The sequence below is a fragment of the Lingula anatina genome, chromosome 3, assembly GCF_051362555.1.
Source record: "Lingula anatina isolate TDL-2025a chromosome 3, LinAna3.0, whole genome shotgun sequence".
In the NCBI taxonomy this organism is placed as follows: Eukaryota; Metazoa; Brachiopoda; class Lingulata; order Lingulida; family Lingulidae; genus Lingula; species Lingula anatina.
This window is the reverse complement of record NC_141769.1, coordinates 10,022,927-10,034,029: the sequence shown is the minus strand read 5'-3', so window position 1 is coordinate 10,034,029 and position 11,103 is coordinate 10,022,927. Positions and strand designations below refer to the sequence as shown.

The window sequence follows — 11,103 nt, the reverse complement described above, 5'->3', positions numbered from 1 at the left end:
ATTTATAGCCCTTTATAACAGCAACTGAAGTGAAAAGATGTCCTTAGACACACTTATTGGCATAAGACATGTAAACGCTTCTAAATTTTTAATGGATATTTAATTACTAATATTCTGAAGTAAATGAGATAAACAATGCACAATAGTTTGTGATTAGCATTTATTTTTGCATAATTCACATTTTAAGAATGAATAATCTATCTGCATCAGTCAAATAGACTGAAGCCAAAATTCACACTTTATGTACTTCAAGTGGCACACTGTTCTACAGCATGTTTCTTCATTTTCTTCAAGCCAAAAGAAAGTAGCCACAGACGCCACTGCAAAAAGGAAAAAGAAATTCATTACTTAATTTATCTGGCATATTTGATAATTCAACATTTGAGAATGGCAAAAAAACTAAAAGACAACATATAAAAAAAAACAAAAGCCAAAGTGCAGGTGTCATCATGCATTTCAAGAGGTTGGATAAAAAAGTTTTTAACTAAAACGATTCATACAAAGTGGAATGCAATTTGGACAGGAATAACAGTCACATTGTTTCTTTATCTATTAAAACTTTATTTGTTGAGGGTGTTAGATATGTTAGATATAAAATCTATCATCCCCATGGCCCTCGTGGCCTTGAAGTGTGTGGAGGGCATACGTGACCAGTGCACTTCTTTAAATTGTTAGGAGGTGATGATAAATAATGCTGACAAGAAACTGAAAGAAACAAATAATCAAATATAGTAATCAAGCAGTACATACAACTATAAAATGATACATGTATGGTTCTTGTTCAGAATACAGGAAAAAGATACATACCAGCATACTGGTTTCAGTTATCCTGTACATCCAAATGCACCATTTGGTCCACATGTGCAGCAGGTCCAGTGGCCCAATTCATCAGCAATACCATTACAGACCCTGGTACCTACAGGATGTTTCTTGCAGAATTCAGGCATGTTACTTGTGTCTCCTATCAAATAATTTTTAGACAATGCCAACCCTGCCATAACCACCACGAGACACAGCATTACTAAAGCACACCTCTTTGAAAACATTTTGGCTTTGTTATGACATTTATTTTAAAACTTGGCAATGACTACTGGGTTTTTATACTCAGGCAAACTTGCCCATCAAATGTTTCATTAATTCTGTGCTAAGTGAAGTTATTATTTTTATTTGATCCATTTCCTGGCCTTGTTATGTCAGTGCTATTAGAATAATATTTATCAGATAATTATCTAGTTTTTGTCACTTATCATGAAATTACTTTGTTAAATTCACATCTCCTAATAGGCTTGTAATTACCAACAGTATTTACATTTCTGACTTCCAAAGCAGTCATAGACCCCATTCCCAGAGATAAGATCTATCCAACTAAATCGACCTAACTCCCTGGGGGTTCACACTAAATAGATGTCAGCCGAGCAGGCACGAAAGTTAATTATCCCCTTACAGCTTGTAGTAGGCGGGACGGACATTTAAGCCAGATTATCTGACTGTAATCTAGTGAGACTCCCCACGGGGATAGATCGATCTAAAATCTATGGGAATGCGCCCATACATAACCATGTATTTATTTTTCAAATTATTTCTGCTATTATTTACATGAGGTGCCAAAAAATTGCCATTATTTTTAACCATGTACTTATTTTTCAAAAAATTTTTGCTATTATTTACATGAGGTGCCAAAAAATTGCCATTATTTTAGTAATGAGGTTTTACACACATGCAAAAAAAAAAAAAACAGGAAAAAAGAGATAAAAATGTATTACAATTATTGCTGACAATGTTTATTACATGTGAACTGTGGTCAATGTGCATCCATAATTAACTCTTTTATTATTTTTTATTCAAAAGAAAAGGTCAAACTCAACCTTATTCTAGAACTTTTTATAAAATCTCCCTGTAGAACTTATAAATCACCCAGTACCTTACAGACTCAAATATTGTCCACATGGCAAAGAATAAACCATAAACCAATGATGATGATGATGATGCGTGTGTGTGTGTGTGTGTGTGTGTGTTTTAAATTCATTAACCAATCAATATTACAACCAAGCATGGAAATGTCTAAGACAAGTCTTGTTGATTATCTCTTCTAGTTAAGGGTAATCAGTAAACAGAGTGTTTATTTCTAATGAACAAGTATTTGTTAGAGAAACTTTTATGTTATATCAATATGATTAAGGCAGTATTTACCTTCCTACAGTTATATAATTTATTTTTTACATTAATAAAAAATTACATAATTATTATTATCATTTATGATAATTATTATTATTATTATTATTATTATTATTATTATTATTATTATTATTATTAATTTTTATTTTTTTAAAATTTATTTTATTATTATTATTATTATTATTATTATTATTATTTTATTATTATTATTATTATTTTAGTTTTAACCTGTAGTTGCACATCTATGTCAATGCGGGATTTAGAGGGGGGGGGGTGTCAGGGGGGGGTTTTCGCATCCTTGCCCCCCCCCCCCCCCCCCCCCCCCCCCCCCACTTCAAATAATCCTGGATCTGCCCCTGTATGTAACCCATGGGCCATTGGCCCAAAGCCAAAAAAGTATATTAAAAAGTCGTGTTTACTTATTGCAGACTCCATTTCTCCCAAAATTAGATGGTCCTCCACTTTGCCATATCTAGACTTCACTTTTTATCTCTTCTAAGATACACTGTAATATGTATATGTAATATGTTTATTGTATTGCATCACTCAGTTCTGCCCATTAAACAAATCTATACAGGTGATGGGAGGAGAGAGGCATTTTCCCTTTGCAGTAATATTTATTAGCCTTGTATCCATGCAGTGACCTAGCTACTGAAAGTGTCTCCATAGTTTGACAAATACCAGTTGAAACCGGTTAAGGTTTGTCCTTATGACATTTTTGTCTGATAGATTTTTCATGCTTAACTGACACTATTGCATCCAGTTTAAGATTCGAAAATGATAGATATCCATGTTTGTTGCTCTGGTGATTTAAACTCTGGAGTCAATTACTATAGACCCCTATGGAAATTTTAATTGTTTTTGCATTAACTTCAGATTTTTTTCACAAATGAATTGCTTTATAGTCCATATCTCTTGCACGTGGTACGCATTTTATGGGGTATTAACCACTCTTTAAAATGTGATAGTGTATCAGATGGTAACAGTTAAGTACTACCGGTACTGTACTAGAAAATACATATTGATGCTAAGAGCTTGACTTATAAGTCTTGATTTATCATTCTATTGTACCTCAGATTTCTTTAACAGAAAAATAAAATATGTCCCAATAGACTGGAGAGGCTGCAAACACACACTTCCATTTATTGCTTTTAAGTACTCATAAAGTGGTTGATATGTACATTAATATTATTATTATCAAAAGTTCAAATCATGAAAATTTTGTGGCACATTTGAGTAGAATTCACAGGTGGTGTTATGAGATAATTAAATGTAAGTATATTATTTAACACTATTACCCATAGCTTCTCAACTTAAGATTCATCTACTGGCACAGCTCAGCTAAATCTCAAAGTTATTAACTTGTCCACCCACATATTTCATAACAGCCAAAGTAAATACACAGAACTTTAAAAAACTACAACTTCCTGTGTTCTTTTGTATGATCTCTCGACCGAATGCAAAGGTGTAATGTGTCAACACGGTTGGGATTATGAAACATTGTTTGGTAATAGACCCGGAGATAATGTTTTATGAAGAGTTTAAGAAAGAAACATGAATTTTTAAGTTTATCAGTCAAAAATGGTGAACTACCACAATTTTTTTTAATACTGTACATTGAAAATTGGATGTTAAGATTTTCCCTCTGAAATTATAATTAAGATCATTTATAACAAGTGCTTTTTTTTTCATTTGGCAGCCAAAGGACAAAAATGGATAAAACTAGAAGTGGATAACATTTGCACATGTTAAATGAAATACTTGGACACTAATAAATGTAATGGTGTCAAAATACTCTCCTAAAATAACAATAATGACAATCCCTCCTTTCTCTCTTTTAAAAATGACTCATTCAGTGATAGGCTATTAATAGCCCTTTCTAACAGCAACTGAAGTAAAAAGATGTCCTTAGAAATATTTATTGGCATAAGACATGTAAACGCAGAAATTTTTAATGGATATTTAATTACTTATATTCTGAAGTAAATGAGTTAAAAAAACACAAACAATGCACTACAGTTTGTGATTAGCACTTATTTATTGCATAATTCACATTTTAAGAATGAATAATCTATCTGCAACAGTCAAATAGACTGAAGCAAAAATTCACACTGTATGTACTTCAATCGGCACACTGTTCTACAACATGTTTTTTCATTTTCTTCAAGCCAAAAGAAAGTAGCCACAGGCACCACTGCAAAAAGGAAAAAGAAATTCATTTACTTAATTTATCAGGCATATTTGAAAATGGCAAAAAACTTAAGGACAACATAAAAAACAAAACCCAAAGTGCAGGTGTCATCATGCATTTTAAAAGGTTGGATAAAACGCCTCATACAAAGTGAAATGCAATTTGGACAAGAATAAGTCACCCAGTTCTTTATTTATTAAACTTTATTTTTTGAGAGTAAAAACATGTTAGATATAAAATCTATCATCCCCATGGTCCTCATGGCCTTCAAGTGTGTGGAGGGCATTCGTGACCCCTGCACTTCTTTAAATTGTTAGGTGATGATAAATAATGCTGACAAGAAACTGAAAGAAACAAATAATTAAATATAGTAATCAAGCAGTACATACAACTATAAAATGATACATGTATAGTTCTTGTTCAGAATACAGGAAAAAGATACATACCAGCATACTGGTTTCAGTTATCCTGTACATCCAAATGCACCATTTGGTCCACATGTGCAGCAGGTCCAGTGGCCCAATTCATCAGCAATACCATTACAGACCTTGGTACCTACAGGATGTTTCTTGCAGAATTCAGGCATGTTACTTGTGTCTCCTATCAAGTAATTTTTAGACAATGCCAACCCTGCCATAACCACCACGAGACACAGCATTACTAAAGCACACCTCTTTGAAAACATTTTGGCTTTGTTATGACATTTATCTTAAAACTTGGCAATGACTACTGGGCTTTTATACTCAGGCAAACTTGCCCATCAAATGTTTCATTAATTCTGTGCTAAGTGAAGTTATTATTTTTATTTGATCCATTTCCTGGCCTTGTTATGTCAGTGCTATAAGAATAATATTTATCAGATAATTATCTAGTTTTTGTCACTTATCATGAAATTACTTCGTTAAATTCACATCTCCTAATAGGCTTGTAATTACCATTAGTATTTACATTTCTGTCTTCCAAAGCAGTCATACATAACCGTACTTATTTTTCAAATTATTTCTGTTATTATTTACATGAGATGCCTATAAAATTGCCGTTATTTTAGTAATGAGGTTTTACACACATGCAAAAAAAAAAAAAAAATCATGAAAAAAGAGATAAAAATGTATTACAATTATTGCTGACAATGTTTATTACATGTGAACTGTGGTCAATGTGCATCCATAATTAACTCTTTTATTATTTTTTATTCAAAAGAAAAGGTCAAACTAAACCGTATTTTAGAACTGTTTATAATATCTCCCTCTAACATTTATAAATCACTTCTACCAGTATCTTATAGACTTAAATAATGTCCACATGCCAAAAAATAAACCAAACAAATTAATAATAATAATAATAATAATTTTATTGAGCACTAAAATGTTTCAGTACATTTTGCAGGCCCTCTAAACTACTTGTGTTATACATACATGTAATACATATCTAGATCTATTATCACAATAAAAAATAAATAAATCACTCGATCAGCAAAAAAAAAAAAAAAAAAATTTGATCCTTTTATCTGTTTGCCCAGTTTTGCAGTTATAGGTATATGACTTAGTTATGTATGATGCATTTATCAATAATTATTCAAACGAGAGTTAGTGACAGCTGTTTAAGATTGACAAAAATATCATTTATTGACCTAAGGTACAGGTCAAATTACATGCTTAGAAGTCACCATGTTGGTTAATCTACAACCCTCATAAAAGACTTAAGAATACATTTATACATTAGAAATAAGATGATGATGATGATGATGATGTGTGTGTGTGTGTTTGTGTGCAGCGGCAGATTTCAGTGGTGTCGGGGGGGGGGGGGGGAGGGGGGGGGGGCAAACCATCCCTTCAATTTCTGAAAGTTATTGACAATGCATGTGTTCACTTATTTTTGTTCATTCCAAAACAAAACTGTCGTCCCAGGCAATAACACATGGTCGCTCTTTGCCTAGTTTGGACTTTGTTTTTCATCTCTTATCAAATACACTGCACATATGTAATATGTATATTGTATTGCATCACTCAATTCTGCCCATTTAAAAATCTATACAGGTGATGGGGGGGAGAGAGGTACGTATTTTCGCTTTTCAGTAATAAGTGATAGATACAATACGAGTCGCCGAGCTGTATGTGAAATATTACGAGTGTATTGGCGAGCCATTTGACCCAAAGACAAAAAAGTATATTCAAAAGTTGACCATGCATATTCCAAAATAAAACAGTCCTCCCACGCAATAACACATGGCCACTCCTTGCCTTGTCTAGACTTCCTGTCTGGTTCACTTAGGCTATTCCACACTCAGGCGAATAAGGTGAGGAGCTCTGATATAATGTGTTGCCAGCTAGTGGTTAATCTGAAATTCAGTAGCTAGGTTTTATATTCTTCAGTGACAAAATGACATTGGAAATAGATGTAAATGATATTTATCTTAACTGATCTGACATAATCTGAAATTGAACTGCAGCTTTTAAAAAATTCTGCAACCACTTTGTTTTGATATTAGATATATTACGTTGTGGTTAAATGCATTGTGGAAATCAAGTAGGCACAGTTAGCACTCAGTCTTCACATGGAATATATTACAGAGTTTTTTTTTTTTATGAACATTTGGTGAGAGTTTTTACAACAAGTGATATTCACGATAACATGAAACTTGCATATAAGGATTATTAAAAAACTGATAAAAGTTTAACATCATTTCTATTCTATCATGCAAGTACACTAAATGTATCAGAAAAACTATGATATCCTCTTAGTAAGTTAGATGTAATGTTTCAGGTGTCATTTTAAATCTGTCCTGTCATTAGTATATCTTCCATGATCCTTATCAAGCTCATTTATAACAGGTGTCTTATTCATTTATTGTCAATTGGCCATGATAGCATAATAAGTTTCACAAAATAACCAAAAACACATTTAACAATTATCAAACACATGCTTATGGTTAGTTTTAAAAATGAAATATCACATATATATGCAGATGGTAATTTACAGGTAACAATTGATTTCTGCTAGGATCAATGTATGTATTTGACAGCTGACTTTGCTAAGCTGGCTTTTAAGTTCCCATACAATGTTTTGGTTCATAATCAAAGAAGTGTTTTATAGGCAATTTTTGATGTTAGATCTTTCAAAAATCATGAAATCTGACTTTGACTCCCCTTCCCAGCAAAAAAAGGTTTATTTCTAAATGATAAGGCAGATTTCAATTATGTTTTTGAAAAGAAATTAGGAGCACAGCTTCCTGCCATCATCTTCTCATATTAGTGTAAGTAGCTTAAAGGGATAATACCTCTTCGTATGAGATCTATATTTCACAATTAAAACATCGTAAACAACTCACAGAAAAATAATATATTCTGTTTCACCACAAATACGGCAGTTATAGCTATTATTCTGATATCTGAGCTTGTCTTTAGACCACGTGACCTCCATTGATGGCTATACTCTATTATAATCTCTTAAGAGATTATAACATGCATCTCTTAAGAGATTATAACAAAAAAAAAAAATTTTTAGAAAAAAAAACAGGGACTAACTTTGAATGTAAAAATGGATTCATTAACCATTGGTAAGTATGGGAAAATTGTTGTTTACTCCAGGAAAATTCATTTTTTAGCCAAAAGGAAGAGTTATTATCCCTTTAACCTGTGTGTGGCCAGACAGCATTGCAGAAATGTTCCAATGCAGATTTCCCCACACAATACACTGCATATATGTAATATGTATATTGTATTGCATCACTCAATTCTGCCCATCTAAACAAATCTATACAGGTGATGGGAGCTCGAGCTAGGAGAGAGGTGTGTATTTTCGCTTTACAGTAATAAATATATTTATTAGCCATGTATTCATGCAGTGACCTAGCTACTGGAAGTCAGTGTCTACAGTAGTTTCACAAATACCAGTTGAAACCGGTTAAGGTTAGTCCCTATGACATTTCTGTCTGATAGATTTTTCATGCTTACTTGACACTATTGTATCCATTCTAAGATTGGAAAAATTATAGATATCCATGTTTGTTTTGTCTCTCTGGTGATTTTAACTTTGGAGTCAATTACTTAAAAACCCTATAGAAAATGTTATAGATGAAAAAAATGTTAGGTACTCATGTAACAATGCATGGCAACTTGCTTTAGAATAAATCTATTTTCTTTTTCATTTTCTTGGTACATTTTAAAAGTTTTCCTTGCAGGTGAAACGTTTTGACTAAAATCAGCACCACTCTAGGCCATCAGTATATTGCAAAATCAGAGAAATTTACCTATATAATACTTCATGTACATGACCCAATTAATGGAATAAAAAAAAACATCACAAAGACTTACAATAATAATAATAATAATAATACATAAAACAGTACTCATCTATAAAAATACAGTCAAAGTTTTCTTTTTTGCTACATATATATTTATTATCATTATAATAATAATAATTTTTATTATTATTATTATTATTTTTGTATTTACCTGTTGTTGTACCTCTGTTTCGCCAGTGGGTCTTTGGGCCATTTGGCCCAAAGCCAAAAAGTAATAATTACAATAATTAATGGAATAAAAAAACATCACAAAGATTACAATAATAATAATAATAATAATAATACATAAAACAGTACTCATTTATAATAATCCAGTCAAAGTTTTCTTTTTTGTTACATATATATTTATTATTATTATTATTTTTTGTATTTACCTGTTGTTGTACCTCTGATTCACCAATGGGTCTGTGGGCCATTTGGCCCAAAGCCAAAAAGTATATTTAAAAGTTGACCATGCGTGTTTACATATTTGACTTTGTATGTTCCAAAATTAATCAGTCCTCCCACGCAATAACAAATGGGCACTCCTTGCCTTGTCTAGACTTCCTGTCAGGTTCACTAGCTGCTTGACACTCCAGTGAATAAGGTGAGGAGCTCTGATACATGTTGCCAGTGGTAAATCTGAAATTCAGTAGCTAGGTTTTATATTCTTCAGTGACGAAATGACAGTTGAAATTCATATAACTGATATTTATCTAAACGGATCTGACATAATTTGAAATTCAACTGCAGCTTTTAAAAAAAATTCTGCGACCAATTTGTTTTGATATTTGATATATCACACTGGGGTTGAATGGAATGAAGAAATTAAATACACATAGGTAACATTGACATGGAATATATTACAATGTTTTTGTTTTTTTTTCATTGATATTTGGTGCATAAAAGAATTATCAAGAAAATATATGAAAATTTAACATCATTCTTACTCTATCAGATTATAGGCACATTTTAAATCTGCCCCTTCATCTGTACATGAAACCTTATCAGTGCAGGTTCATGTGAGATGACTAAGGCTCCGTTCACATGACAAGTCTATTTTCTAAAAATCTTTTTTCTATTCGCGGTATCTTGTGATCACTCCGAGCACAGCCGAGAATTAATTACAGCTTTGAAAGTAACTGGCTCGCGCTGCCAGTAATTACGCCGCGGGATATTCAGGGCACAGACCGTGATCACAAGATACCGCGAATAGAAAATAGATTTTTAGAAAATAGACTTTCCATGTGAACGGTCCCTTATTTGTTCAGTTGTCAGTTGGCCATGATATCATAATAAGCATCATATAATAACCAAAAAACAGATTTTGCAATTATCAAACACACGCTTATAGTTTTAAAAATGAAATATCACATATGATACAGATGGTAATTTACAGGTAACAATTGAGTTCTGCCAGGATCAATGTATGTATTTGACAGATGACCTTGCTAAGCTGGCTTTTAAGTTCCCATACAATGTTTTGGTTCATAATCAAAGAAGTGTTTTATAGGCAATTTTTGATGTTAGATCTTTCAAAAATCATGAAATCTGACTTTGACTCCACTTTCCAGCAAAAAAGTGTTCATTTATAAAATGATAAGGCATATTTCAATAGAGTTTTCGAAAATAAATCAGTAGCACTGTTTGTCATCTTCTCACATTAGTGCAAGTAGTTAGAATACCTGTGTGGCCAGACAGCTTTGTGGGAATGTTCCAGTAAGGATTTCCCTAAACAATATAGCCATATCCTACACAGGTTTTGCATATAAAGTAAAAGAACTTCATAACTACAACCTGTCAGGTACAATGAATAACCAAAGATTTGTTTTTCATAATTGCTCTGATGTATATTTTACTGTGGTTAATGAGACGTGTGAAAAAGTGCACTGAGTGAATTCAAAACCATTTTGGATAACTGTCTAGGCCTGGGGCACATGAAATTAGTCTTTATTTTATACATTTTAGTTTACTATGTCCAAGGATATATCAATACTACAGTGCAGTTCATTAAATGAAGACACTATATACTCATTTCAAAAAAAATTTAGCACACATTTATGGGTATAATGTATTAAACAAAGAAGTTATTTTCTTTGGTGGACTGCAGCAAGGTATTACATGAATCAGAACTGTTCGAAACTTAGGGGAATAACCCCCCAAATTTTGCTTCTAAATATAGGGTAACTTAGCTTGTGGCCAATAGAAAATGGGTGCAGAAATTTGGTAAACAACCCTACAGTAGCTATCATTGGCTACTTTAATATGGTCTGACTCCAGGTATGATTTCATCAATTAAGGTATGTCATTATGACAAAATAATACATTATTTATGTTGGATGTCCTATGGTAAGTCAGCACATGTACTGCAATGTATTTGTTAAATCCAGTCTTGATCTGAAGAAACATGTGAAAAGGGGACAGGGAATCCAAATGTAAAGGAGTAAAGCCATAG

At 32.4% G+C, this 11,103-nt stretch overlaps 2 long non-coding RNA genes across 8 annotated transcripts in view; both read right to left on the bottom strand.

Annotated features, from left to right (window-relative positions):
- Window positions 1-142: 142 nt before the first annotated feature.
- On the bottom strand, window positions 143-1,728 carry LOC106157504 (uncharacterized). Its single transcript, XR_015333486.1, has 2 exons — window positions 808-1,728; window positions 143-320 (listed from the first exon to the last, which is right to left on the bottom strand). It is a non-coding gene; the product is annotated as an uncharacterized LOC106157504 (long non-coding RNA).
- Window positions 1,729-4,189: 2,461 nt separating this feature from the next.
- LOC106157511 (uncharacterized) overlaps window positions 4,190-11,103 on the bottom strand; it is a 35,520-nt gene continuing 28,606 nt past the window's right edge. For 5 of the 7 annotated variants that reach the window (XR_015333596.1, XR_015333593.1, XR_015333597.1 and 2 more), the window contains exons 2-4: window positions 9,044-9,290; window positions 4,813-6,704; window positions 4,190-4,369 (exon numbers count right to left, since the gene is read on the bottom strand). This is a non-coding gene — a long non-coding RNA (uncharacterized LOC106157511). Of the gene's footprint in view, window positions 4,370-4,812; window positions 6,705-8,319; window positions 8,422-8,820; window positions 8,835-9,043; window positions 9,291-11,103 lie in introns of all 7 variants that reach the window. The other 2 variants (XR_015333598.1, XR_015333599.1) reach the window with 2 other exon arrangements.